Below are 25,951 nucleotides of genomic sequence, written 5' to 3'. Positions count from 1 at the left end.
ATTTAAAAATCTTTTCTTGATGTTTTAAGGTAGGTCAGAGAGGTACAGGTGCTGGAATGTTATATAAACAACTAAGGATATGGTCAATTTTAACACAACAAAATAGCATGAAGAACAGGGTACACTTTCCTAAAATTACAATGCTATTGATTTCATGAATTAAACTTTTTGAAAAGGCCTGTATTTCAATAACCAGTTAAAATAAATTTAAAGTTAGGATATTTTTATACCTTTGGAAAAGATCAAAATATGAATATGTTGTTATAAATAACAAGAGTACCCAAGAAACTGATTCAAAAATGATAGTGTGATGATCTCTTTGGATCGTCTCCTTAGTGAAACAACTATATGTGGTGAAAATGATTTTTAAAAATTTTAGGATCACCAGGTCAAATTGGTAGAGTAGACAAATGCTGTGCTTGCCTCCTGTCATGACCACATCAAAATTACAGCTGAACTGCTAAACAACCATCATTGAGAATCACCTAAAATCTTGCTGAACCAAAGCCCTGTAACTAAGAACATACAGGAGAAGCCACCTTGGGACTAAGGAGAGGGGCATAGACTCAGAAAAGTCTGGTCCCAGTCCTGCATGCGACCATTAAAAACTGGGAGGGATATCTCGGCTGCAGTTTTCCAGCTTTATACCCCCAGAGGTGAGAGCGGTCCCAGTCACTCCCGAGCCCAGGGTTCCAGTGCCAGGGAAAGAAGTCCCCGTAATTTCTGGCTGTGAAAACCAGCAGAGATTGTGACTGAGTAAGATGGAGGGTGGCTGGGGTCCCAGGCACTCCTCTTAAAGGGATCACACTGTACTTACTTCCTGACAAAATCACTGACTCTAAGCTCCAGCACTGGGGCAGCAGCTAGAGAGGTGACAGGGACATATTGAGGCAAAATGAGTTGTCTGGCTGCAGGATAAGAGCTAGAGGGGCAGCTTTCTCCCAGACAGAAGAGCTGGCAGAAGCATTTGTTGATCCTTTCCCTGCCCCAGCATGCAGAGACAGTTAGCTTCCATCAAGATGGCTAAACCATTTGTTCACCGCACACTGGTGATTACAGACCCCATTGGCACACAACTTTCGGGCACAGCCAAGCTGATTCCAGTGGCTTTTTCATACAAACTGCCAACCTTGGCTCATGCTGCAGACTTTCCTAGTGTCTCTCAAAGGTTTGCAGAACCCAGACAAGTAGCATCTGGCTTGAGCATGTCCCATAACTCTGACAGAGCAGCCCTAAGCCCAGCACTAGTGACAGCCAGCTTGGTTTGCAGCTTGGCCTCTCAAGGTACTTCCAAGCATGGCATGGGTAGTGGCCATAACTAAATTGCTTTGTGGCTCCTTCTAGGTGGGGTATGGGCTGTGGCTGAACTTGACCTACAACAGGTCCCCTCCCAGGTGGCTCTGGGGTTGGAGCACCTTGTGGCCAGATTTGAAATGACCTGGAGCATCACTCATCCGCCTCTAAGGACTACACCCTAAGGGGCAAATTGGGCAGTCACCAGAGCCCTGCTTAGGCAGATCCTGCTCTGTAGGATCAGCCCCTGTACCACATCTCTGCCACTGTAGTCACGTCCAGTCCTCACTATCAATGAGCCCGAGGGTCAATCTCTCCCACTGACATGGAAATAGCAATCAAGACTCAACTACAAGAGGAGGGCACATACAACCCACACAAGGGACACACCTGGAGTGTTCAACTCCGATGACCAGGGAGAATGTGCCACTGAACCCCCACAGCACACCTATTATATAAGGCCACTCTACTAAGACCAGGAGACATAGCAGCCTGTGGGGACAGAGTCAGGAGTGCAGTTTCCAGGCTCTCGCCCTCACATGGAAAGGTGCTCACTCGGGTAGTAAATGGCTATCAACTGTGATTGCTAGTTGTGATTGCTAGTTGTGATGGATAGTTGACCGTCAGCTATAACCAGTGAGCCATTGGCCAATAATATAACTGCCGTGGCTACACTAGCAATAAAGTGGGGGCTAGCAAGAAGATGGTGGCTGAGCTAGCAATAGGGGATTGCAGTTAGCATGGCAGAGTGCACCTAGCAAGTAAGGTTGGCTGGCAGAGAGAAGTAGACGTCAGGTTGCGGATAGTGTGGCTCCTGCTTCCTGTGTCTCCAACCCAGCTGCCAGTAAGGATATAGTGGTATGACTCTCCTATCTATGGCTCCGTGGGTGTTCCTTTTTGGCTTCACCATATCCTGTGTTCTTATGTGGGGAGCGGGACCAGAGACCCTGCCTGATACCCTGCATGACACAGCCCAACCTAATAAAAAAAACAAACACAGGGAGGCAGCCAAAATCAGGAGACAAAAACGTGCCCCAAATAAAAGAGCATAAGAAAGCTCCAGGAAAAGAACTAAACAAAGTGGAGACAAGCAAGCTATCAGACACAGAGTGCCAAACACTGGTTATACGGATGCTTAATGATATCAGGAAGAACTTCAACAAAGAGACAGGAAACATAAAAAAAAAAAACGGAGATAGAAAACATACAAAAGAACCCGTCAGAAATAAAAAAAATAAAATAACAGAGATAAAGAATACAGGGAATCAATAGTAGGTTAGATGAAGCAGATACCAAGATGGCACAGTAGGTAAATGCTGTGTTTACCTTCTCTCACGACCACATCAAAATTATAACTAAATTACAAAACAACCATCATTGAGAATTGCCTATAATCTTACGGAAGTGAAGCTCTACAAATAAAGAAGTGCAGAAGAAGCCACAAGACTGGTAGGCGGGGCAAAGATGCTAAATGGGCTGGTCCCACACCTGCAATTAAAGATTGGGAGGGTATTGTGGCTGTGGAGGTCACCCCCACCCCACAGAGAAGCAAGAGGTCCCACCCCCATCCCAACCCAAGGTTTCAGTGTTGGGGAAAGAAGTCCCCATAATTTCTGGCAGTGAAAACCAGCGGAGATTATGACTGAGTGAGACGGAGGGCGGCTGCACTCACAGGTGTGCCCCTTAAAGAGACCATACATAGACTTACCCACCAATGGAATCACTGGCTCTGAGCTCCAGTTCTGGGGCAGCAGCTGGGAAGGTGGCATGGACATATGGTGGGGAACTAATTTGGCTGGCTTGGGATGGGAGCTGGAGAGGTTGCTTTCTCCTGGATGGAGGAGCTGGTGGAAACCATTGTTTCTTTGTTGAGTCCTCCCCTTCCTGGCATGTAGACGCAGGTGGCTGCGATATCTGACTCCATCATTTGTCGCTATGCCCTGGCAAATCAAGACCCGGCCTTGCCCAACTTTCTGGCACACCAAAGCGTCTTCCAGTGGCTTTTTCGTACAAATTTCTTGCCTTGGCTCAAGCTGCAGACTTTCCTAGGGTAACTCAAAAGTTCATGGAACCCAGATAAGCAGCATCTGGCTTGAGTATGTCCTCTACCTCTGGCTGAGCAGCCCTAAGTTCAACACTAGCACAGTCAGCCTTGGTTTGTGGCTTGGCCTCTTAAGGTGCTTCCAAGCATGGCATGGGTGGCAGTCATCTATTGATCTTTTGTGGCTCCTGCTGGGTGGCCCCAGGTGGTGCATGGGCTGTGGCTGAACTTGACCTATAGGTGATCCACTCCAAGGTGGTCCTGGGGCTGGCGCCCCCAGTGGCCACCTTCAAAATGAGCTGGAGCATTACCCAGATGCCTCCAAGTATGACACACACAAAAGGCGGGTTGGACAGGAACCAGAATCCTGCTGAGACAGATCCTGTCCTGTAGGGTCACCCCTTCCACTGTAATCAAGGCCAGTCCTCACAACAAGTGAGCCTGAGGGTTAGTCCCTCCCACTGATGTGTAGTTATCAACAAAGGCTCAACTACAAGAAGAAGGCAACACACAAACCACACAGGGGAAACACCTAGAGTGCATGGCGCAGGTGACCGCAAAGACTGCATCACTGAGCCCCACAGCACACCTAACACATAAGACCACTCTACTAAGACCAGAAGACATAGCAGCCCTACCTAATACATGGAAACCGACAGACTAATCAGGGGGATCACTGTATTAATTATATAAATGTCTAACCACTATGCTATACACCTGAAATTAATGTAAAATAATAATGAAACCAACTTTAACTGAAAAAAAAAATAAAGAAAATATAGATTACTTTTTAAATATGGCCTCAAATTTTTTGACAAAAATTAACAACATAAATGTTGCATATATAAAATTATAGCATATCATGACTTAGTGGGAAAGAATGCTATATGGGTTTCCTATTTAAAAATTTATCAAATTAATGGATTATATTAATGAAATGAAGAAAAAAGCATATATTCATCTTAATAGCTGCTGAAAAATGTTTGACAAAATTCAATCAACAGAGAATTAATAAACTGTGATATATTTTCACAAATAAAAACAAAGACTTCTGATACACAATAGAATGAACAATCTCAAAATAATATTTTAAGGAAAACTTCAAGATGCAAGAATATTTGTAATGTAGTTCGCATTCATTTCAAAAACTGGCAAAACTCATATCCGGTGATATAAATTAGGAAATAGTTGCCCATTTATGTTATGAATTTAATGAAAGTATCACAAGGGTACCTCTCCGTTTATGGAAGTATTCTGTATTTTGATTAGGATGGTGGTTATACAGTTCTATATATTTTTTAAAAAATTATTAAAATGTACACTTATGATAAATTTATTTGTCTGTGATGTTCTTCAATAAAAACAAAAGGGAAAAGAGGGGCAAAAAATAGAAAACTCTGTTATGAAAAAAAATGTAATGTAATAACCCCACAATTCATTATATGTCAATGCCATTATTTAAGAATGCCCCGTTGTTGGGCATTCATCTTGCATCAAATTCTTTGAGACTTTAAATTATGCTGTTGTAAACACCTGTCTGAAAACACATTTGTTTACAGTTTATAACATGTCCTTGGAGTTAGTATCTAAGAAGTTGAAAAAAATTTAATCTCTTGATATACATTACAGAATTGCTTTATAAAATTACTATATTGATTTTGCTACACTTTTTTGGTTTTATATGGTTTTGCTATACTTTTTCATCCCCATCATGTATCTTTCTTTAGATATAAACATATATATATGTGTGTGTGTGTGTATATATATATATACATATGTATATGTATATATATGTATATATATATGCCATATGTATATATATATGCCAAAAAATGTATACAAGTGGACACTTTGGTCAACGTTGCTCAAGCAGTAGTTCGCCATAATCGGAAGTGTGTGGACACTTATGGTAACCACTTTGAGCACCTCTTGTAATTGCAGAAGTCATACGTGACTTGTATTCATCTTTTGTAATCGGTATACATTGAGTATTAAAATTTTAATACAGTTTTGCTTTCATAAAATGTGTATACATTTTTGTGGCACCCTCTGTATATTACTCATACATTTGTGTGTATTCACAACTTTTAAGGTATAATTGACATACACTAAACTGTACTTATTTAAAGCGTATAATTTTATGAGTTTTGTTATAGTTACACACCCATGAAACCATCACCTCAATCAAGATGATGAACAATTCTAATGTCCTTAAAAATTTCTTTATGCCTCTTTGTAATCCTCTCTAATGACTTTAGCAGGTAATTGCTGATTCCTATAGATTGCTTTGCACTTTCTAGCTTTTTATATAATTAAGTCATATGCTATGATCTTTTTGTCTGTCTTTCATTCAGTGCAGTAATTTTGAGATTAATCTGTATGTTTATTTCTGAACAGAATTATATAGAACAATTGTTTGCTGAGTATTATTATATAAAACAACTGATTTCTGGCATTGGACAATAGCCAAGGTAGGATTCTTTAAATATGTGAGTGCACAAAATAAATACCACCTTTATCTATGTCTTGAGATATTTTCTGCACTTTAGTGTAGGAAGGTAGAGCCCGAATAAAGAGCAATAGTCTTGATAAGTGGACGAGCTGCGTCATACAATTTGGGACTACTACAGAAGTAGCTGTGATTGATGGAACAGGATCCTGAATGAAGGGGAATTGTGTATAAAACATCTCACATGTTTGTATGGAAATACTTGTTTATCCTTGTCCAATTTTTGGACTGCAAATGCATAGGGTAAAACACTATGGAAGTTTTTAGAAGCAGTAAGCTGCTGTGAGGCTGAGAACAAGTGAAGAATCTGGGGTCTCCCAGTGTTGGCTTAGCCAGATTGCAGAGATTGCAGTGGACACCCTGTTGTTTCCATTGAAACCCCACAAAGGCCATGAAACTTGGAGTAAGAACCATGACATAATAATAAGAGCTATGCTTTAAGATTATGGAAAATAATAATAAAAAACAAAGTAACTTAACAAAGTAAAACCTAGGCCTCTTCAGCATCAAGGTACCCACCAGAATAAAGTACGACCTTATTTTAGAGGACAAATACTGGTGTTAGAATCTCAACAATTTATATCACTTACAATGACCAGTATGAAAAACAAAAGAAAACGGTAACAACAAACTAGATGTTTAAATAAATAGGAAAAAATAACTGTTGAAAAGTGAAAAAATAGTTAATAGATGCATATTTATAAAAATCCAGATATTGGCGTTAGAAGAAAATAATTTCAAAATAATTATGACTAACATTAAGGAAAGAGAAAAACTATGGAAAATAGTTGACATATCTTACAGAATTATAATACACAAAAATTAAATCTATATTTTAAAGTGGTAATATACAATACCAAACATTACTCATTGACTGGGATTAACAGCATACTCAACACAGCCAAAGGTAACATTAATACATTTGAAGAAAGATCAACAGAAAATATGCAAACTTAAACTGGGAGGGGTTAATAAGGGTGAAAGGAAAAAAGCATAAATAAGATCATACAGTCACATGGGCAAAAGTCCTAACATACATCCAATAGGAATTCTAGAAAGAAAAAAGAGCGATTGGGACATATTCAATACTTGAAAAAATAATGGATGAACATTTTTCGGAATGCTTATACTTATTTGTATTTCCTCCTTAGGAAATTGTTTATTTGTGCTCTTGGTCTACTTTCTTCTTGGTATTTTGGTATTTTTCTTTACATTTTTAACATCTCTGTATTTTATTATCAATTTTGTTATATCCCTAAACTCAGAAATCAATGCTAACACATAAATAAGACCTTATCATGCCATTTTATAAAATTGTCAAAGACTCAATTTTTTATACAGTAAAACTCATCTCAATGATAGTTTGTAAAAACGTCCCTAAATATCCATCCCTAAGTTAGTACTCGCTCACCTTTTGAAAGCACATGTACTATCTATACCTGAATTACAACAAATACAATGTCATTTTTACTGGTCGTTTTCTTTTACTCTAATATGAACTCTTCAACAGCTCTTTACTTGTATGTTCTCTGTGAATGTTTCTTGAATGAATAAAGAAAATATGTAATAAAAATGGTGTAAGAAGTTATGTTTTACAGCTGGTACTAAAAGGAAACAGAAAGGAAGCAAAGACTGTAGAGTACAGATTGGATATTCTCCATTATCCTGACAGTAAATTAGCTTTTCATTTGGATGTTACTTTCTTTCAGAAGAGTTTGATGCATTTTAAGTTGATGCAGCAGTGCATGTTATTAAAGCCAGGGATCATAAATTATTTCTTAAATCATTGAGTCTTGGGAAAACAGAAAGCCAATGAATCACTACCATTTGAACATTGATTTAGTTTCTGCATAAGCTTATGCTGGGCTTGGTGTATGTGTTTGGCTCCAGCAGGTCTGCATACGTTCTAATTTGCTTGAAAACTGTGTGAAAATATTCCCATGGCCCTTTTATAAAATATGACAGGCTGACATTTTCTTTAATTACAAGACCTGATCTGTTTAATAGCATACAATTGGCCTCCAACTTGACAGACCTTCCCTTTAAAATCAATGGTTAGACTCTAGGGCACCAGCTTGGTCATCAAGATCAATATTAGAAAAAATATAGCTTGTCAAGACCTCTCAGCCTTTTATTGATTCAAATGGGGAGCAGCTCACAGATTGAATAATGATATTAGAACTCTGATCCAACAAATAGAAGCCTCTTACATTAATTTTGGTATAGGCAGATGAATCTGTGATAAATGACTCAAGCATAATATAATTATACAAATACTGTAGTTAGATAAAGTAGAATGTTTTCATAGAGAAGTTATATATATTTAGAATACATTTCTTTAAAGTCCTCGGCAAGTGAAAAAAAAAACAAAAGCATTACCTTAGTCTTATCAGAGACAAAACAAAAACACTGAAAAGTCATTTCATCAATACCAAAGAATAGGAGATAAATCATCATGAAAAGAAAAATTACAATAAGAAGAAAAACAATTCATTATTTTCTCTTAGAACTTATTTATTTAAATAAAAATGTGTTAAAGTTTCAGAAAAAATATTTAACTAGAAGTCAGTGTTCTTCACTTCTAGTGCTAGATAATTATTAATATATTGTTATACAAGTCACTTAACTTATGTAGGCCTCGGTTTTCTATGCTGTCAAATGAAGGACTAGGAAGATGTAGTCTGAGTATTATTTTAAATCTCAAGGGAAAAACCCAAACACAACAGTCGATGTTAGTTAGTTTTATATTTCATTAGTAATTGTAATAAATCTGTATACTTGTTTTATTTTCACTTCTAATTTGAATGCTAACAGAAGGTTCTGAATGCAGTTTTCACATCAAAGGGGAATGTGAAACTGAAGCCATACCCATCAGGACATTTTATATTACTACAGACAAATATTTTAAAAAAAATCAGAAACAAGAGTTTGTGATTCCTTAATATTTTCAAAGTTTAAGAATTTTATACTTAACACTATTGAATTGTACACTTAAAAATAGTTAAGATGGTAAATTCTATGTTATGTGTATTTTGCCACAATTAAAAGTTTCTTTTAAATATGGAAAAATAGTTTAAAGGTTTTAGTTCAATTTATATCTAAAAGTTAGAGAAGTATACATCAACAATTCGTACTCCAGAATAAAAACTTGGGAGCATCTTTATATTGCTAGCTAATTACTACACTAGCAGTGATAGCTTATTGAGTGTCTATAGTAATTAATTGGGCACTATGGTAGGTATTTTATTTTCTTCTCTTCATTTACATATATCAATCTACCTTTTTATTACCTTATATTTATATGCCTCATATATTTGCCTTGCTTCTATATCCTTATCTCATTTGTTGTATGAATGCATAACAACCATTATTCTATGTAAGAGAAAAATAAAACTCATGTTTGATAAGTAAATTCCTCAATGTGTAGAGATAACAAATATCATAGCTTGTATTTTAAATCATTTGTCTAATACATAAATTCATTTTACTTATTTTTTTTTTTTTTTTTTTTACTGTGACACAAAGCTTAATACCATGCTGGTTACCTTAAAGACCTAAGTACAGTTTTCCCTCTATTACTTGTTATATAGTTTCCTAGAAAAGTGTGATAGCTTTGGATAAAATTCCAACATTTAAGAAAGTGTATGAAATTTCAGTTTCAATAACTCTTCCTCAAAGTCCTTCTAGAAATCTATCAAAGATAAAACCCTTTCAAACAAAACACAAAAACTGTACAATTTTCTATTTCCTTTTTAGAAGGCTAAACGTTGACTATTACTAACAGTGCTGAGGATTATATATTTACCACTTCATTTTACAGAAAATGTTTTTCTAAGTTATTTAAAAGAATATATACTTATAGCCTAAACGTAGGGCATTTTTAATACATCACATCAATGAAAAATTGACCTGGAATTTATTTTCTTATTTCCATAAATGTTAGGCATCAATAACCCAGAAATTTTACCAAGTCTCAAGTTCTTTTTGTTTCATTTAATTAAAACTTCACAGACTGCCAACTTTTGCTGTTTGTGAAACTCTTAACAGATGTTATTGAGTGTTTCCTGTTAGGAAAACACAGGAGGAATAAAGACTATCTGTTTTCGCCTAACATATTAAACTTTACTGAGTGAATTATTTATGTATTCATTTATTTTTATTTCATAATTCATTCAGAAAGACAAAGACATGCTAACACAGTGTTCTGGTCACTATGATTTATTTTGCTTTTGTCTAAAGGTAACAGCTTGACTGCTCCTAGAGTCATGTGCTTCTTTTGTTTTGAAATGGTTATGATTGGAGTCATCTCCTGAATCAAGCCCAGCACTATAGCACTTTTGTTGAAAGTGGTTATACTTTAGGGTTATTGGATAGGTATAGCAAAGTCAAATATATTTAAAATATTATTAACCCATCAATGGGGTATTAAATAGAACTATCATCAACCACTACTGAATTATGTCTTCATTCTTTCCATACCGAGATACGGGCTTCAGTCAAATAGAGGCATGATCAAAGCCATAGCAGTTAAAATGGATTCCTCAGCTATTTCTAAGCAAAGGCTATTCAATGGAGGTGACCATGATTCAGAACTGAAGTTACTGATTCTTTGACAGTAAGACTTGTGGCCAACCGATTATCTATTCTCATTGGGCAGCAAGGAATTGTAGCCCAAATGTACAACACTAAAACCGACTTCAAAGCATTCTGCTCTGATGGTAGTGAGCTATTTTCCAAACCCCAGGTAGTGAGTCTGAGTTTAAAACTTTTATTTTCATCAGCTGCCACCAGAATTGTGACAGTACCCTGAGAATAGGAATTATTCACAGAGTAATTCTTAAATTATTTTCAGAACAGAGAAGAATATGTTTACAGGGATCATAGAATCAGTCCTAAATTGTTTATTTAAAGATATGTAAACTTCTTTGTACCCTCAATTCCTGAAGTAAGGCAAATTGATGTATACATGAATGATTTTAATCAGATTACTTTCCTTATACAAAGATAATGTTTTTGATGGAGGAGTTTAGAGGTTATGAGAGGTAACTCTGGAATATGGGGCTGTTCATGGCAGGCTTCGTCTGGGACACTCGCTTCATGTATCAGGTTTGACAGATGCATTAGGTTACTGGGGACAGGCAGGCAGTAAGAGAGGTCCTGTGTGCAGAAAGTTCTGGCACTTCCAAGACAAACGTAACTTATATCACAAGTTTCCTAGGCTCAGCTCTGTTCTCCTTATCTCTTCCCCCAGATTACGAACAACTGTTATTAACTTTAAATCATTTCAGAAGTTGTGATTTCCAAAGTACAAGGTACACGGAGAAAGGGGACTTTATCTACATTGATACAGGCATTAACCTGGAATATACTTTGGAGGGACAACAAACAGATGAAGGCTGTGTTTAGGAGGAGGAGCTATTTTAAGCCATTTTAGGGATATGCTGCTTATTAGAAAGTAGAGTGTTATTAAAGAGTGATAATAACTTTCAAAGAAATTCTTAAGATGGAGATGAATTCATGTTCTTAATATAAATATAGTCTCCTTGCTGTCTTCTTCAAACTTTAAACCACCGGTGGAAATTCTGCAACAATCACTTAAAAGACGTGTCCCACCCCCAGAGTGGTAATCACTTGTACTAGGAGTACTATTCAAGCACTTTGACTAAAATTTAGCAAAGAAAGCGTAGAGTACAGCTCTTTCCAGCTGGCACTGAGCCCTGGACATCTCTTGGGACAACAGGCACCAGTGCCACAAGACCGGGGGCAAGAAAACCTCCTACCACAAGGAGCGTAAATATTAGCCAGGATGCCCTGCTCCCAACACTAAGATCGGCCCCCACCGCATACACACAGCTGGTGTGTGTAGAGGCAACAAGAAGTACCGTACATTGAGGCTGGAAGTGGAGAACTTGTTCTGGGGCTCGGAGTGTTGTGTGTGCAAAACAAGGATTATTGATGTGGTCTGCAGTGCATCCAACAATGCACTGGTCCACACCATCACCCTAGTAAAAAACTGCATCGTGCTCACTGACAGTACCGGCAGTGGTATGAGTCCCACTACGCACAGCCCCTGGGTCACAGATGGGGGCCAAGCTGATTCCTGAGGAGGAAGAGATTTTAAGTAAAACAAAACAAAACAAACAAGAAATTCAGAAGCAATATGATGGAAGAAAAAAGAATGCCCACATCAGCAGTCTTCTAGACGATCAGTTCCAGCAGGGCACACTTCTTGCACGCATCCTTTCAAGACCAGGCCAATGTGCTAGAGAGAAGGAGCTGGAGTTCTAGCTGAGGAAAAACAAGGCCAGGGAAGGCAAATCTATCCTCCTTCCCTCCTTCCTCCTATCTGAACTCTTGCAATAAAGGTGTTTATTGTTCTGTGTGAAAAAAGGATAGAAGGAAGGAACGAAGGGAGGGAGGGAGGGAGGGAGGGAAGAAGGAAGACAAGGAAGGAAGGAAAACAAGGAAGGAAGGAAGGAAGGGAGGGAGGAAGGAAGGAAGGAAGGAAGGAAGGAAGGAAGGAAGGAAAGAAGGAAGGAGGGAAGAAAGGAAGGAAGGCAGAAAGGAAGGAAGGAGAAGGAAGAAGGAAAGAGAGAGGTGGGTACAGCAGACATTTTGTGTCATGTAAATAAACTACAAAGATGATAGTTTGGATCAAGATATTCTATATCTTTCCACCAGTTATAATCTCACGTGTCATTTCTTATCTTTGGTAAGTCACAAGGTAGATATAATTATGCTGCTATTTAATCATTTACATTAAATTGCTTTGAAGATAAATGGGTTTCGGATTTGTAATATTAATTAATATTAGTATAGTGATCTGCTATTTAAAAGCATGTGCTCTGATTCAAAGTTTAGTATTTTATATTATCTTACATTGTAACACTATCTATTCAGAATACTTTATAAATAGAGACCAACAGAGTCTAGTGTTAACAAAAATGAGCATACCAGGGTATTACAACATTTGTATACAGTGTAACACATTTTAAAATTTAAAATTTAAAATTAATTATCTTCTAAAATAAGTAAGCACTGAAGAGCATGTAGACTGCAATATAAGGTCAATGCGGTGCTGTTGAATAAGTATATAAATTCTACTAGATGCAAAAAGTATGGCTCTTGTTACTGCAAAATTAGCATAATTGACAAATGTTTTTAAATACCTATTGCTATTTAAATTACTGTGTTTTATCTCTTAAGAGTTATGAAACATCTTGACAACTGCTATTTATGTCTTACAATATATATTATATATTCATACATAACACATATATTTCATATATTGTACATCCTTATGTAAATATATGCACCTGTATGGGCATATAGGTATATATGCAGTGCTATATACCTATTTCTCCAAGTATAACTCAAATATTGTATAGTATATATTGTAGTCAATATGAAATAAAAAATTTGTGTTTATATGAATTATAATAGCAGTCATAAAAAAATTAATTCCCAGCTTCATATTTCTGTTTGAAAATCGCAATGCATTCTGGTGCTCCATTCCAATTTGAGAAACTTCTAAACACTAAAGATAATCTTTCCAACATTTTTAAAAATACATTTCTCAAGGATAAGATTATTAGTTGTTTTTTTATCATTATTGAAATATATTTCATATACCATAGTATTTACCCATTTAAAATGTATAGTTCAACTTTTTTTAGTATATTCAGAGAGTATGGCAACAAAAACTAATTTTAGTGAATTTCCATTGTTTCCAAAAGAAACCCTGTATCCTTTAGCAGTCACTCCTCATTCCTTTCTCTAAGGCATCCAATTCATTGGTATACAATTGTTAATTGTATAGCTGCATTATCGTTTTAGTTTTGTAAGATCATGGTTTTATTACGTTGAGTTTCCCTCTTTTTATCTTGGCTATTCTTGGTAAAAGTTTGGCTATTTTGATGCCTTTTCAAGACCTGACTTGGTTTCACTGACTTCATTGTTTTTATTTTCCCTATTTCATATTTTTTATCTCTCATATTTATTATTTGTTTTCTTCTACTTGCTTTGGATTTAGTTTGGTATTTTATATAGTCTGTTAAGGTAAAAGATTGGGTTACTATTATTGACTTGTAATAATTAATATTTCAAATATGAATATTGGTATTATTCATCTTTATTAATATAGACATTTATAGCTATAAATATTCCTCTGAAGATTCCTATGATTGTAATGTATAAATTTTATATTTTATGTTTTATTTTTAATTTATGTAAATTTATTCTTATTAACAATTGTCTTTTCTTTGAGCCACAGGATTTTTAGGAGTGTGTTGTTTATTTTCCACATATTTTTCAATGTCTTGATTTTTTTCTTCTATTATTTCTATTTAATTACACTTTGTTTGGAATCATACTTTGTATGCTTCTAGTCCTTTTAAATGCATTGAGGACAATTTTGTGGCTTAGCTTATGTTCCATCCAGGAGATTGTTCCATGTGCACCTGAGTAAAAATATAGATTTTTTTTTGTTGGTGGTGGGATATTCTACAGATGTCCATCTAGCAGTTGGTTTATGGTATTGCACAAGTTTTCTATTTTCTTGGTTATCTTCTGCCTAAGTGTTCTATATATTATTGAAAGTGGGGTTTAAAATCTCTAACTATTACTGTTAAATTGTTTATTTCTTCCTTCAGTTCAAATTTTTGCTTTATATATTTTGGGGTTTTGCTGTTAGGTACAAAAAAGTTTGTAATCAACATATTTCCTGATGGATTGACATTACTGTCATTATTAAATGCCTCACTTTGTCTCCAGTAAAAGTTTTTGTCTTCAATTCTGTTAAGTCTGATATTAGTATAGCCATTCCAAATCTCTTTTTATTACATCTACCTGGTTATTTCATTTTAACCATAATTTCATTTTCAAACCAATTCTGTCTTTGAATCTAAAGTGTGTCCCTTCTAAATAGCATATAGTTAAAACTTTTTTATCCATTTTGTCAATCTGCTTTTTAACTCATGTACATTTAATATAATTTCTCATAATGTAATCTTTGAATCTGCCATTTGTTATTTGTTTTCTATATGTCTCATATCTTTTTGTTCCTCTATTCCATGATTCTCCTCATTTTGCATCAAAATTTATTTTCTTAAATAACCTTAATAGAAGAAAATTATATGTTTCTTAGTTCATTAAAATATGATGTAACCCCAAAATGATGCAAATATGAATTTCTCAAAGTTGAATCTTATTGTTTATTCAATAAACTCTCTGTTTACAGACACTTTTACTATGTAAAATAATAAATCATTTGTAGTGTAATTTTAAATTCTCTCAATCCAAACTATCTCCACTATTTATATATGTTTTGTAAATTTCAGTGTTTTTTGGGTTTTCTGATAGTGAAGCATATTCATTTAAAAATGGTGTTTATCCAGACAATTGTTTAGTTGTTACAAGAGGGTAAAGGGGAAGAGAAGTAAAGGAGGTCAAATATATGGTGGTGGAAGGAGTGCTGACTCTGGGTGGTAACACACAATGTGATATGTAGATGTTGTATTACAGAATTGTACATTTGAAATGTATGTAATTTTACTAACCATTGTCATCCCAATAAATTTTAATTTTAAAAAATGGTGTTTATCAGGAAACTTTTGAAGGTGATGGATGTGTTTATTACTTGGATGGTGATAATGGCATCATGAGTGTACATATATGTCCAAACTCATCAAATTGCATACTTTAAATATGTGCATATGTGTACTTTTTACATATCAATTATACACCAAGAAAGCAGTAAACTAAACTAAAATGTTGTTTATCATGCAGTTCAGTTCGATAACCCTTTAGTAAGGATCTGCTAGGAGGAAGCAAGAAGGGAAGGCTAAGTGTCAAGGAGGCTGAATTAAAGTCTTTTGTATTCTAAATCCACAATCTGTGCCTCCTCAGGTATATTTTCTATTGGTTGTACTTTTTTTCTTGTGCATATAATAAACTTTCCTCGTTTTTCTATCTAATAGTTTCGGGGTTGTTATTGTTGAAAGCTGGATTACTGGACATTTTGGGTAATACATTATAACAACTTTGGTATCAGATTCTTCCACCGTCTCCTCCCAAAGTTTGTTAATGTCTAATGTGGTAGTTTTTCTGTTTGTTTGTTTGTTTTGTCATTGTTTTTGTTTCTGTTTGCATTGCTTATTTCTTCAGTACTTTCTCCAAATGATTCTGTGGATTCTGTTCCCTGTAGTATATAACCATTGAATTCTCTCCTACTCTATCTTTTTTTTTTTTAAGTTCTTGTTTTATTTTTAAAACTGACTATTGACCACACTTGAGTGGAGATAATTTAATTGTTAGCCAGTGATTCATCAAATTTCATTAAACACCTTGTGTTTGTATCTTCCACTCTGCAAGGGACATCAGTTTACAAGACAGACTTTGTTGTCACCTCTTGCTTGCTCAGGACCTCTAAAGTCAGCCAGAGGTAGGTTTAGTGACTGGTACCATCTCCTTCCCCAGGTACTTCCTGGGCAAACACACAACTCTGAGCATGCATGTAGCCTTTTGCAAGTGCAGGAATGTGCTGGAGGTTTTCAAATTCCCGTATGGTAGTCTATTCCTCTGGAACTCTTTTGAAATTCCCTGAAAAGCTTTGGTTTGCACCAACTGAAATAAAAAATCGTTTTGATCTCAGCCAAATGCCAACCTTTTTTTGATAGCAAAGCAGCAGCATTGATGGATGTTTCCCACACACCAAGGGCAGGTCCCTTTCTCCATGCCAGTGTGTGTGTGTGTGTGTGTGTGTGTGTGTGTGTGTGTGTGTGTGTAAGGGGTGAGACAGTAATCTATGAAGCTGGGTTTGATGAAGGGTGGACCAACCCCCTGGAGACAGCAGAGACATGGAGAGGCTGAGTGTTAGAAAAGACTTTGGAGGCCACATTGCGGTCAGCTTCCAGTAACCAAAGGTGCTTTGGTACATACAGGCTGTGGCTGGGGGCTGTTGTACCTGCTGTAATGGAGTATGGAAAGGGGCTGCTGTAGTCATGCGTATGTCCTCCGCTGGATTCAGGTACATCCAGGTGTAGCAGAAGGTAACATGGAAGCCCAGGAAGGTGTACGAGGAAGTGATGCCCAGCATCAGGACAGAGAAGAGCAGAAAACAGTCTCTTTCGAGACTGCTCCGGGGTACCTGGGCATGCTGATGCTGGCAGCCAGCCTTAATGCAAAGGCACATACCCTGGGACCAGCACATGAGGATCCGACCACCTTCAGCTTTGTGCTGATCTTCATCCCAGGAACTGTGTAGTTTGCTGTGTTGATCCAGCTGGCTGTTCCTGCAATGAAGAAAAGCTCTCCTCTGGCTAGTGGGTACCAGTAATTGGTGGGTAACCCTGCAGAGTTTGGTGCAACAGCTCGGACACCCCCACAGCTGACATGAAGCAAGCCAGTAATAATCTGCAGGGCTCCTGAGCTGGTTGGCTTTCCCCAGAAAAAGAGTTTCTCCCTGCTAGGGTGAACATTCTCCAGGGTTCAAAATGCAAGAGTGGCTCCTGGGGTTCTGCATGGCATAACCGTAGTTTCAGGGGAAGGGGACAATCACTGGCTGTGGGGACAGAGCCAGGAGTGCAGTTTCCAGGCTCTCGGCCTCACGTGGAAAGGTGCTGGCGCAGGTAATAAATGGCCATCAACTGTGATTGGATGGCCATCAGCTGTAACCAGTGAGCCATTGGCCACTAATGTAACTGCTGTGGCTATGCTAGCAGCAAAATGGGGGCTAGCAAGAAGATGGTGGCTGAGGTAGCATTAGGGGATTGCAGTTAGCACAGTGGATTACAGCTAGCCAGTGGGGTTGGTTGGCAGAGAGAAGTGGACGGCAGGTTGTGGATCATGTGGCTCCTGCTTCCCGTGTCTCCAACCCAGCCACCAGCGAGAATATATTGGTATAACTCCCCTATCTATGTCTCCGTGGTTGTTCCTTTTTGGCCTCACCATATCCTGTGTTCTTATGTGGGGAGCAGGACAGGAGACCCTGCGTGACTCCCTGCATGACACTGGCTATTGCTCCTGGCTTATCACCATGGATGAGCTGGTTTCCAAAGGCAGGGGGGATGCGGGCTTCAAGCTAGCTGGATGGAGTTGGAGCCTGTCTTGGCTGCATCACAGCATTAGGCAATGAAGATGTGTTGCCAGCCGTTTCCTACTTTTCAGAAATGCCCTTGAAGTACGCGTCATTTAACACTGCTGAACTGAATCAAATCAAATACATAGCTACTACTCCTTGAGATTAGAAATTTCCTAGGGAAATGCAACTTTGGAAAAATATTGACTATGCTATGGGGATAGGATAGGGCTTTTCACAGACCTATAAATGTGATTAGATCTCTCCATCATCTACAATGCTGCTGGCTTTTGGTTACTGTACCAATGAGCTGGGGAGGGAGGTGGGATGAGAATAGCCCCCAAATTGAAACATCACTATGGGGACAGAGTCCCAGAGAGCAGTTTCCAGGCTCTCGGCCTCACATGGAAAGGTGCTAACTTGGGCAGTTGGTGGCCATCAGCTGTTCTCAGCCTCATGTGGAAAGGTGCTCACTCGGGGAGTAAATGGCCATTAACTGTGATTGGATGGCCATCAGCTGCAGCTAGTTGGCCATCAGCTGTAACCAGTGAGCCACTGGCCACTAATATAACTGCCATGGCTTCACTAGCAGAAAATGGGAGCTATAAGAAGATGGTGGCTGAGCCGGCAAGCATGGATTGCAGTTAGCAAGTGGGGTTGATTGGCTGGTAGAAAAACGGATGGCAGGTTGCAGATCATGTGGCTCCTTGTGGGGACAGAGCCCCAAAAAGCAGTTTCCAGGCTCTCGGCCTCACATAGAAAGGTGCTGGCTCAGGTAGTAAATGGCCATCGACTGTGATCAAATGGCCAGCAGCTGTGGCTAGTTGGCCGTCAGCTGTAACCAGTGAGCCATTGGCCATGAATATAACTGCCGTGGCTAGGCTAGTAGAAAAAAGAAAAAGGGGGGAGCTAGCAAGAAGATGGTGGCTGAGTCTGCAAGCGGCACAGTGAGGGTTGAGAATTGTGTTGCTCCTGTTTCCTGTGTCTCCAACCCAGCCGCCAGCGAGATTATCGTGGTATGATTCCCCTATCCATGGCTCCATGGGTGTTCCATTTTGGCCTCACCATCCTGCGTTCTTATGTGGGGAGCTGGAATAGAGACTCCGTAGGCCGCCCCCATGACAAGCTGTAATCAGATGGCCATCAGCTGTTACTGGTTAGCCATTAGCCACTAATATAACTGCGATGGCTACACTAGTGGGTTGGTGGGTTGGTTGGCAGCAAAGCGGACAGCGAATTGCAGATCGTGTGGCTCCTGCTTCCTGTGTCTCCATCCCATCCACCAGCGAGAATATAGTGGTATGACTCCCCTGTCTATGGCTCTGTTGGTGTTACTTTTTGGCTTCACCATGTCCTGTGTTCTTGTGCGGGGAGCGAGAGCTGGATGCAGCTGACACCCTGCATCACAATCACAGACCCCACTGTTTTACTGAAGTTCTACAAGTTTCTCTTGGATAGAGTTTTCATTGAATTCTGTGACTTTGACATGGGCGATCCCCTATCACCACATGCTTTATTGGGATAATGGGTTCACTGAGATCCAAAGTTCACCATTCCAGATTTCAATGTTAACATCTCTCTTTTGAACTGTCATCATCTCAGGTAGTTTTCTTTTATATATATATATATATACTTCAACTTATTCGGCACCTCTTGAAACACTTTGCTATTCTTGCTCCTAGTTCTAGATAAGTACCTTATCACGTCACTCATCTCAATTTCCACATTGCCCTGTCCTTTATATTTTTATACAGTTCCTTAATTACTTACACATGCATGCTCTGTTTTTCTTTAATTTCATGGAGAAGTCCCTCATCCTTTTGTTTTCCAGATTTTGTCTTGCCCTGACCTACCACATTTTCATCTTTGACTGATTGCCCCCTTTCAAGAGCTCGCTCTGCCCAACAAGTACCTGTGAATGTGGCAACTCTTTTTTTAACATTGTTAGATTCCATAATTTTTTCTCTTCTATTTCTATTACCACTCTGCCTGTTTATTTCTATTAATTGACATGCTCACGATCACATCACATTTTCTTTTTGCCAGACCAAAAGTGTCAGCCCGCTACAAAAGTTAAATTATATTACGACTGTTTACACCAACCTTTTAACTTTATGAGTCTGACGTTTTTGGAAGCACCTTCCTGTCCATATCAGCAAATGTACCAACAATAGAAGTAAACCATCAGCTTTCCTGGTTCACGCATTGTAATGGTTTTAAAAGCAGCAATAGTAGTACTGATCTACTTTGCGAACTCACAGCATGATTCAGAATGTAAGTATTGCCACTTATTTGCATTTTTTCTTCTCACCTGCCTTTCTCTGTATGTTTAAATCTTCAGAGCAGATGGCAGAAGATTATCAATAAAAGGCGTTGTTAGCCTCAGTGTGAAGCCACTACGCTCAGTCAAAATGCGTTGTTTAGCCACCTGCTCATTTATTATATTCAAAACAACTGTTTCCTGTTTTAGACACTTTCTGGTAGAATGACTAATTTTTTTCTTTCTCTCTTTTTTTTTTTTTTTTTATGGATTAAGGACCGGAAAAGATATTCACCTATCTAATAGCCTCCTTTACAATATAGTATGTGGGCGTAGATTATATATGTAGCAATAACTTATGTAATTGTCTACTTTGATTTAATGACACTTTTACTTTAATGAATTATGCTATTTATATTTTTCAGGTTGTTTGAAGACTCATGTTTTTAGAAAGTAATTTTTTGAAAAGTAAAATCAGAAAATAATTTACTAATTATTAAACTAGTAAACTACTAATAAAACTAATACATAACAAAACTGGGTCAAAGGTAGCTAACAAGAGATTCCTTTACTCTAAGATACATGTTAATATCATGTGAACAGTTAATATCATTCAATTTGTTAACTAGTTTACTGTTTGTGTTATGGACTGAATGTTTGTGTCCCTCCCACCCCCAATTCTTATGTTGAAGCTCTAACCCCCAGTGTGATAATTTCTAGAGGTCAGGCCTTTGGGACATAATTAGGACTAGAAAAGGTCATGACCTAGGGCCCTCATAATGTAATTAATGGTATTATAAAAAGAGGAAGAGGGGGGGGAGAGAAAGAGAGAGAGAGAGAGAGAGAGAGAGAGAGAGAGAGAGAGAGAGAGATGCCCAAACCCCCAAAAGTTCACATAAGAACATAATGAGAATGTGGCCATCTGCAAGCCAGCAAGAGAGAGCTTTCATCAGGAACTAAATCAGCTGACACCTTGATTTTAGACTTCGCAGCCTCCAGAACTGTGAGACGGGGTTTTGTTATGACAGCACAAGCAAACTAAGACAGTATGTTTGTTTATAGATGTCATTCTAATGTCTTAAATATATGGTTTGAGTAAATCTCATTATTGCAAAATAACATGTCTGATAAATATTAAGCAAAAAGTGACCTTTGAAGATCTCTACTCTAAACCCTTCAATAAAAAGATGAGTAAAATGATGACCAGAAATGCACTGGATTTATCCAATTTTTTTTTACTGGAAAACATCCTAATTTTAATAACATAATTTCTCACATTTTTATAATATGTTCCTTCCTCTTTTAAAATAAATTATAGAAACACATTTAAGACATACTGGTTTTGCAATGTTCAATAGTTAAGAATTAGTTATACTGCACAAACGTGTTATACAACACACTGAATGCCATAAAATATATTGGATAGGATGTCAAGTAAGGAATAGTTACTCTATGGTAACAGTATCATATAGAAATTAAATCAAATTATCAAAGTTACTGAATTTGTAATGAACCCTAATGAAACTAACAAAAGTTAGAAAAATTTCACCAAGCTAGCATTTCATCAGTGATTACTATAAGTAAACACTAAATATAAGAAGTGTCTATATGGTAGAAAAGAGATCGTTTTTGGAAAGCTTGTTGGAGTTGTATCTTTAAGGTCCACTGATTGAGAAAATACTTTGTGATCTTTTGGAAATGGAGTCTTGTTATCTTCTACATAAAATAGAGCTCCAGTGGCTAGAAAAGGAATCCAATTCTTCCCTACTTGATCTCTAACCCCATCATACAAATAATATAATACCTCATTCTGTAGTGAAAATGGAATTAAAAAAAAGCCATATATATATATATATACATATATATAAAATGGTGTTACCTCCAAAGTTCTTTGGTGAGGTTACCCGTGGAATGTTTCTGGTAACCTTGAACTGTTTTCAATAATACTTGTGTTTACCCAATCATGTAGAGCTTCAACTTTCTGGATAATATATCACACACACACACACATACACACACATTTTAGCAAAAAGTAGACGAATGATGATCACCTACTTTAAAGTTACAAGGACAGGCACTTGTATTCAGTCTCTGATATTTATGACATGTTTTCCAAAACAGTGCAAGCCTCTGTATTTTAACTTTAAAACAAGGATAATAATAGCTATTTCCTCTGGAATTTTGTGAGAATTAAATCAACTAAATAAGATGCTAAGCCCTCAATAAGTAACCAGTAAATGGGGGTTTTCATTTTCGATATGAAGAACAATTAGAACAATCAATTGAAATATATCTGATTTATTTTCATTAACGATAGCAGACTGGCATAATACATTTCTAAAGAAAGTAGCAATATCATCAAAAAGTGATTAAAAATGCATCTATATTTTAAAAGTACTTAGTAGTGTAACTCCACAAGGAAACTACAATCATGCATATGAGAAAGCATTAGATGCTAAGCCAAGATGAGTGTAGCAAAAAAGCTATACCATTCATAACACTGAATCACAATTTCTTGAATGCTAACTGTGAGAAAACATTCATTTCAAAATGTAATTGTCAATCAATTTATTCATGACTGTGTAAAACTTAAAAACAGATCTGCTATAATGATTGACACTTATTAAGAAATATCCTTGAATATTTGGGAAATGTATATCAAATTCGTTCTAGCAGATTGAAAGTAGGGAGACGTGTGGCTTCAGTGAATCAAAGAAATATATGAGTAGGTACAAAAAGCATTTAAAGGAAAAAAACACAGATAATTGAAGCTGAATGGTCATAATTTGGTGAATACTGACTATATAGGATGAGCCAGGAATATTTAGAAAGCTCCAAAATAAGTTTAGGAAAACCAAATATTTTTAGTTGAGCATATTGGTGCTTAGCCAAATCAATAAATGTTTGCCAGTGATGAAGAAGAGGAAAAGGATATTAAGTAGGTAACTAGCTATATCTATCACCTGATCTCCCAGTAATATAATCTTCCCTTTGAATTGATCTGAGAATATTATAATACACAATATTTGTATGTATCCCAAGTATATCAACAGAGTAAAAAGAAAAAGGGAGACTATTTTTCCCTAATGAAAAAACCTAGTCCTCGTTCATTCTAATTAATAGAAATTCTGTGAACATTTTTAAAGCTTCAATAGAAAATAAAGACACAAAAAAACTAAATGATCATAAGAAAGGGCAAAAAATAACTTGCTACAATTGTAGAGGAAGGAAGAAACAACATAAATTGAATCTATTAAGTAAGAATATGTTAGGTGCTTTCATATATATATTGCCAACTGAAAGTAACTCGAAGGTCTTGATGTCATTATCTCCATCATGAGGATGAGGAAGAGAAAAATCAGAAAATGAGTAGGTTTTCTAAGAAAAAATGATAGTAAGTAGTAGAACTAGAAATATATCTAGATCTGATTATGTAAATGTCACTCTTTTATAATGCTTCCATGAAGATCTGGGAACCAAATACAGAACCCCAAATGCAGTGCAGATGTCTCTGCTCTGGAGATTATAGATTAGGATAGGTAATATATACTTAGTTCCCCTCCCCACCGCATGGCTCTGTATTTGACAACTAGTAAAATTCGGACTTAGATATGTTAGTACTTTAAACTACCCAATTAAGGATTTTTATTACCATATGTGTAATTTTCCAAACTAACAACTCATTTTATTTAAACAAGGGTGATTTTAATGAAACTTGTTAATAGACTCTTTGAAGTGAATTTAGTGTTCATGTAAAGTGTAAGACTTGACAGGCATAGAGACAGGATTCTTCTATCCTCTGTAGATAATGAAATGACATCACACTAATCAAAACAGAACTACATAAAAGCTGTAGTCATCACCCAAGGTTATTAAAACATGATAAATGATAGTCAAGCAAACATTGTATCTTAAAATTGGCACGCTATAACAATGAGATTGATTACCTCATTGCAGAGTTCAAAATGATAACCAAATAGTGTAATAAGGGCCTAATCTAAAGATTATCATTTAACAGAGAGCAAGTTACATTCTTTTAATATCAATAGATGAATATCATGATGACATTACATCATTTTCAAAACCACAAAACCATTTGAACATTCTAGAAAATGTCTTGTAGAAATGCTCAGAGTTTACTTCTAATTGGCTAAATTTCAGTGAGTGTACTAATTGTCTGGCTCCAGATATGCTTTAATGATAATATCATTTGAAAAGAAAAACCTGCTTATATATAGCAAACAATTTGCTTTCATATATTCCACCAGCTAATTACCCACAATCATTTGGCTCATTTGCTTACGTGCATTTTTGCTTATGCTTGGATGTCAGAGAAAAAATACAAAGAAAACAAATTTTTCCTGTTCATTTTACCATGTAAGCATGGACATCTGCAGCATAGTGCTGACAAAACACACCGAACATACTAAAGTGAAGAGGATGATAAAAGTCTAGGAGAATATAGAATTAAATGAGCAGACGGTATCGAAACAGCAATTCTCCTCCTCCTCTTGCCCTGCCCCTTCTAGTAGATTGGGTGTAGGAAAAATATGCATGTGCTACATAAATAAAGGGGAGGAGAACTAAAACAGAACAACAAGCTCCTCCCTCTTTTGTATAACAACAGAAGATATTGCCAAATCTGCTCCTTTCAGTAATAATAGCTAGTGGGAAGAAATTGTGATAATTTAAAGGCAAATGGAAAAATATGAATGTTCTGATACTTTATTTTCTCCACTTTTCATATGTATCTTAGAGCACCATGGAGTCTCATTGTCTGTCCATAGCTTCCTAGTACAGTACATCATTCATGCTGACCATGGCCATTTCCTAAATTCTAGTTCTTTACTAGACCACAATACAAAGTCATCCTCACCTTTCTGTATTGCTTGTTCTTTACCTTTAATGCACCTCTCTACTCCAGTGTCTGATTATTTAAATCTTCCAGATCTAGTAACTGTGCTTTTCTTTACTGAATCTCCCAGTTAAAATTGATGGTTCTCTACCTTGGTATACATCAAAACAAGGGCACTGCCACATGCAAATATGAGACACTATTCCTTTCTCCATGACATCCGAAAATATTTCTGCTACATATAGATACCTCTTGGCTGCCGGAAAGAGTAACTGAGAAGGAGAAAAATTCTGAGAGAATCTTGATATAACCAATAATGATTATTTTTAAATAAAGATTTTAAAACCTGCAAGAAATGAAATTACTTAATTAGGAGTTTTTAATCCCCTTAATTAATATTATTAAGGCGTCCATAGTGCCCAAAGTGATATACAGATTCAGTGCCAAAATTACAAAGGTATTTTTATAGAAATGAAAAAAACAATCCTAAAATTTGTATGAAACTATAAAAACAAAACAAAATCACAAAAATATAGCCAAAGAAAGCAATCTTGAGAAAGAAGAATAAATCTGGAGGCATCACACTTCCTGATTTCAAATTATATTGCACAGCTCTAGTGATCGAAACAGTAAGGTATTGGCATAAAAACAAACACATTTTTGTCTTCCTCAGTCTGACTTATTTCACCTAGCATAACATTCTTAAGGTCCATCTATGTTGTTGCAAATATTAGTATTTCTTTTTTTAAAGCCGAGTAATACTTCATTGTATAAATGTACTACAGTTTCTTTATATAATCGTCTATGATTAGCATTTCATTTGTTTTCATAACTTGGTTATTATGAATAGTGCTGAAATAAACATAGGTGCACATATATTTTTTTCAAATCAGTGTTTTGGATTTCTTTAATTAGAT

The 25,951-nt window shown here is 36.7% G+C and overlaps 1 protein-coding gene and 1 pseudogene across 1 annotated transcript in view; one reads left to right on the top strand and one right to left on the bottom strand.

Moving 5' to 3' along the window:
- The window catches only part of CNTN5 (contactin 5), a 1,273,287-nt gene that overhangs the window by 956,494 nt on the left and 290,842 nt on the right, over positions 1–25,951 (bottom strand).
- Positions 593–12,206, top strand: LOC117029771 (40S ribosomal protein S8-like; annotated as a pseudogene).

This window comes from Rhinolophus ferrumequinum, chromosome 11 (assembly GCF_004115265.2).
Source record: "Rhinolophus ferrumequinum isolate MPI-CBG mRhiFer1 chromosome 11, mRhiFer1_v1.p, whole genome shotgun sequence".
NCBI classification, from domain to species: Eukaryota; Metazoa; Chordata; class Mammalia; order Chiroptera; family Rhinolophidae; genus Rhinolophus; species Rhinolophus ferrumequinum.
This window is presented reverse-complemented; position numbering and strand designations above follow the sequence as displayed.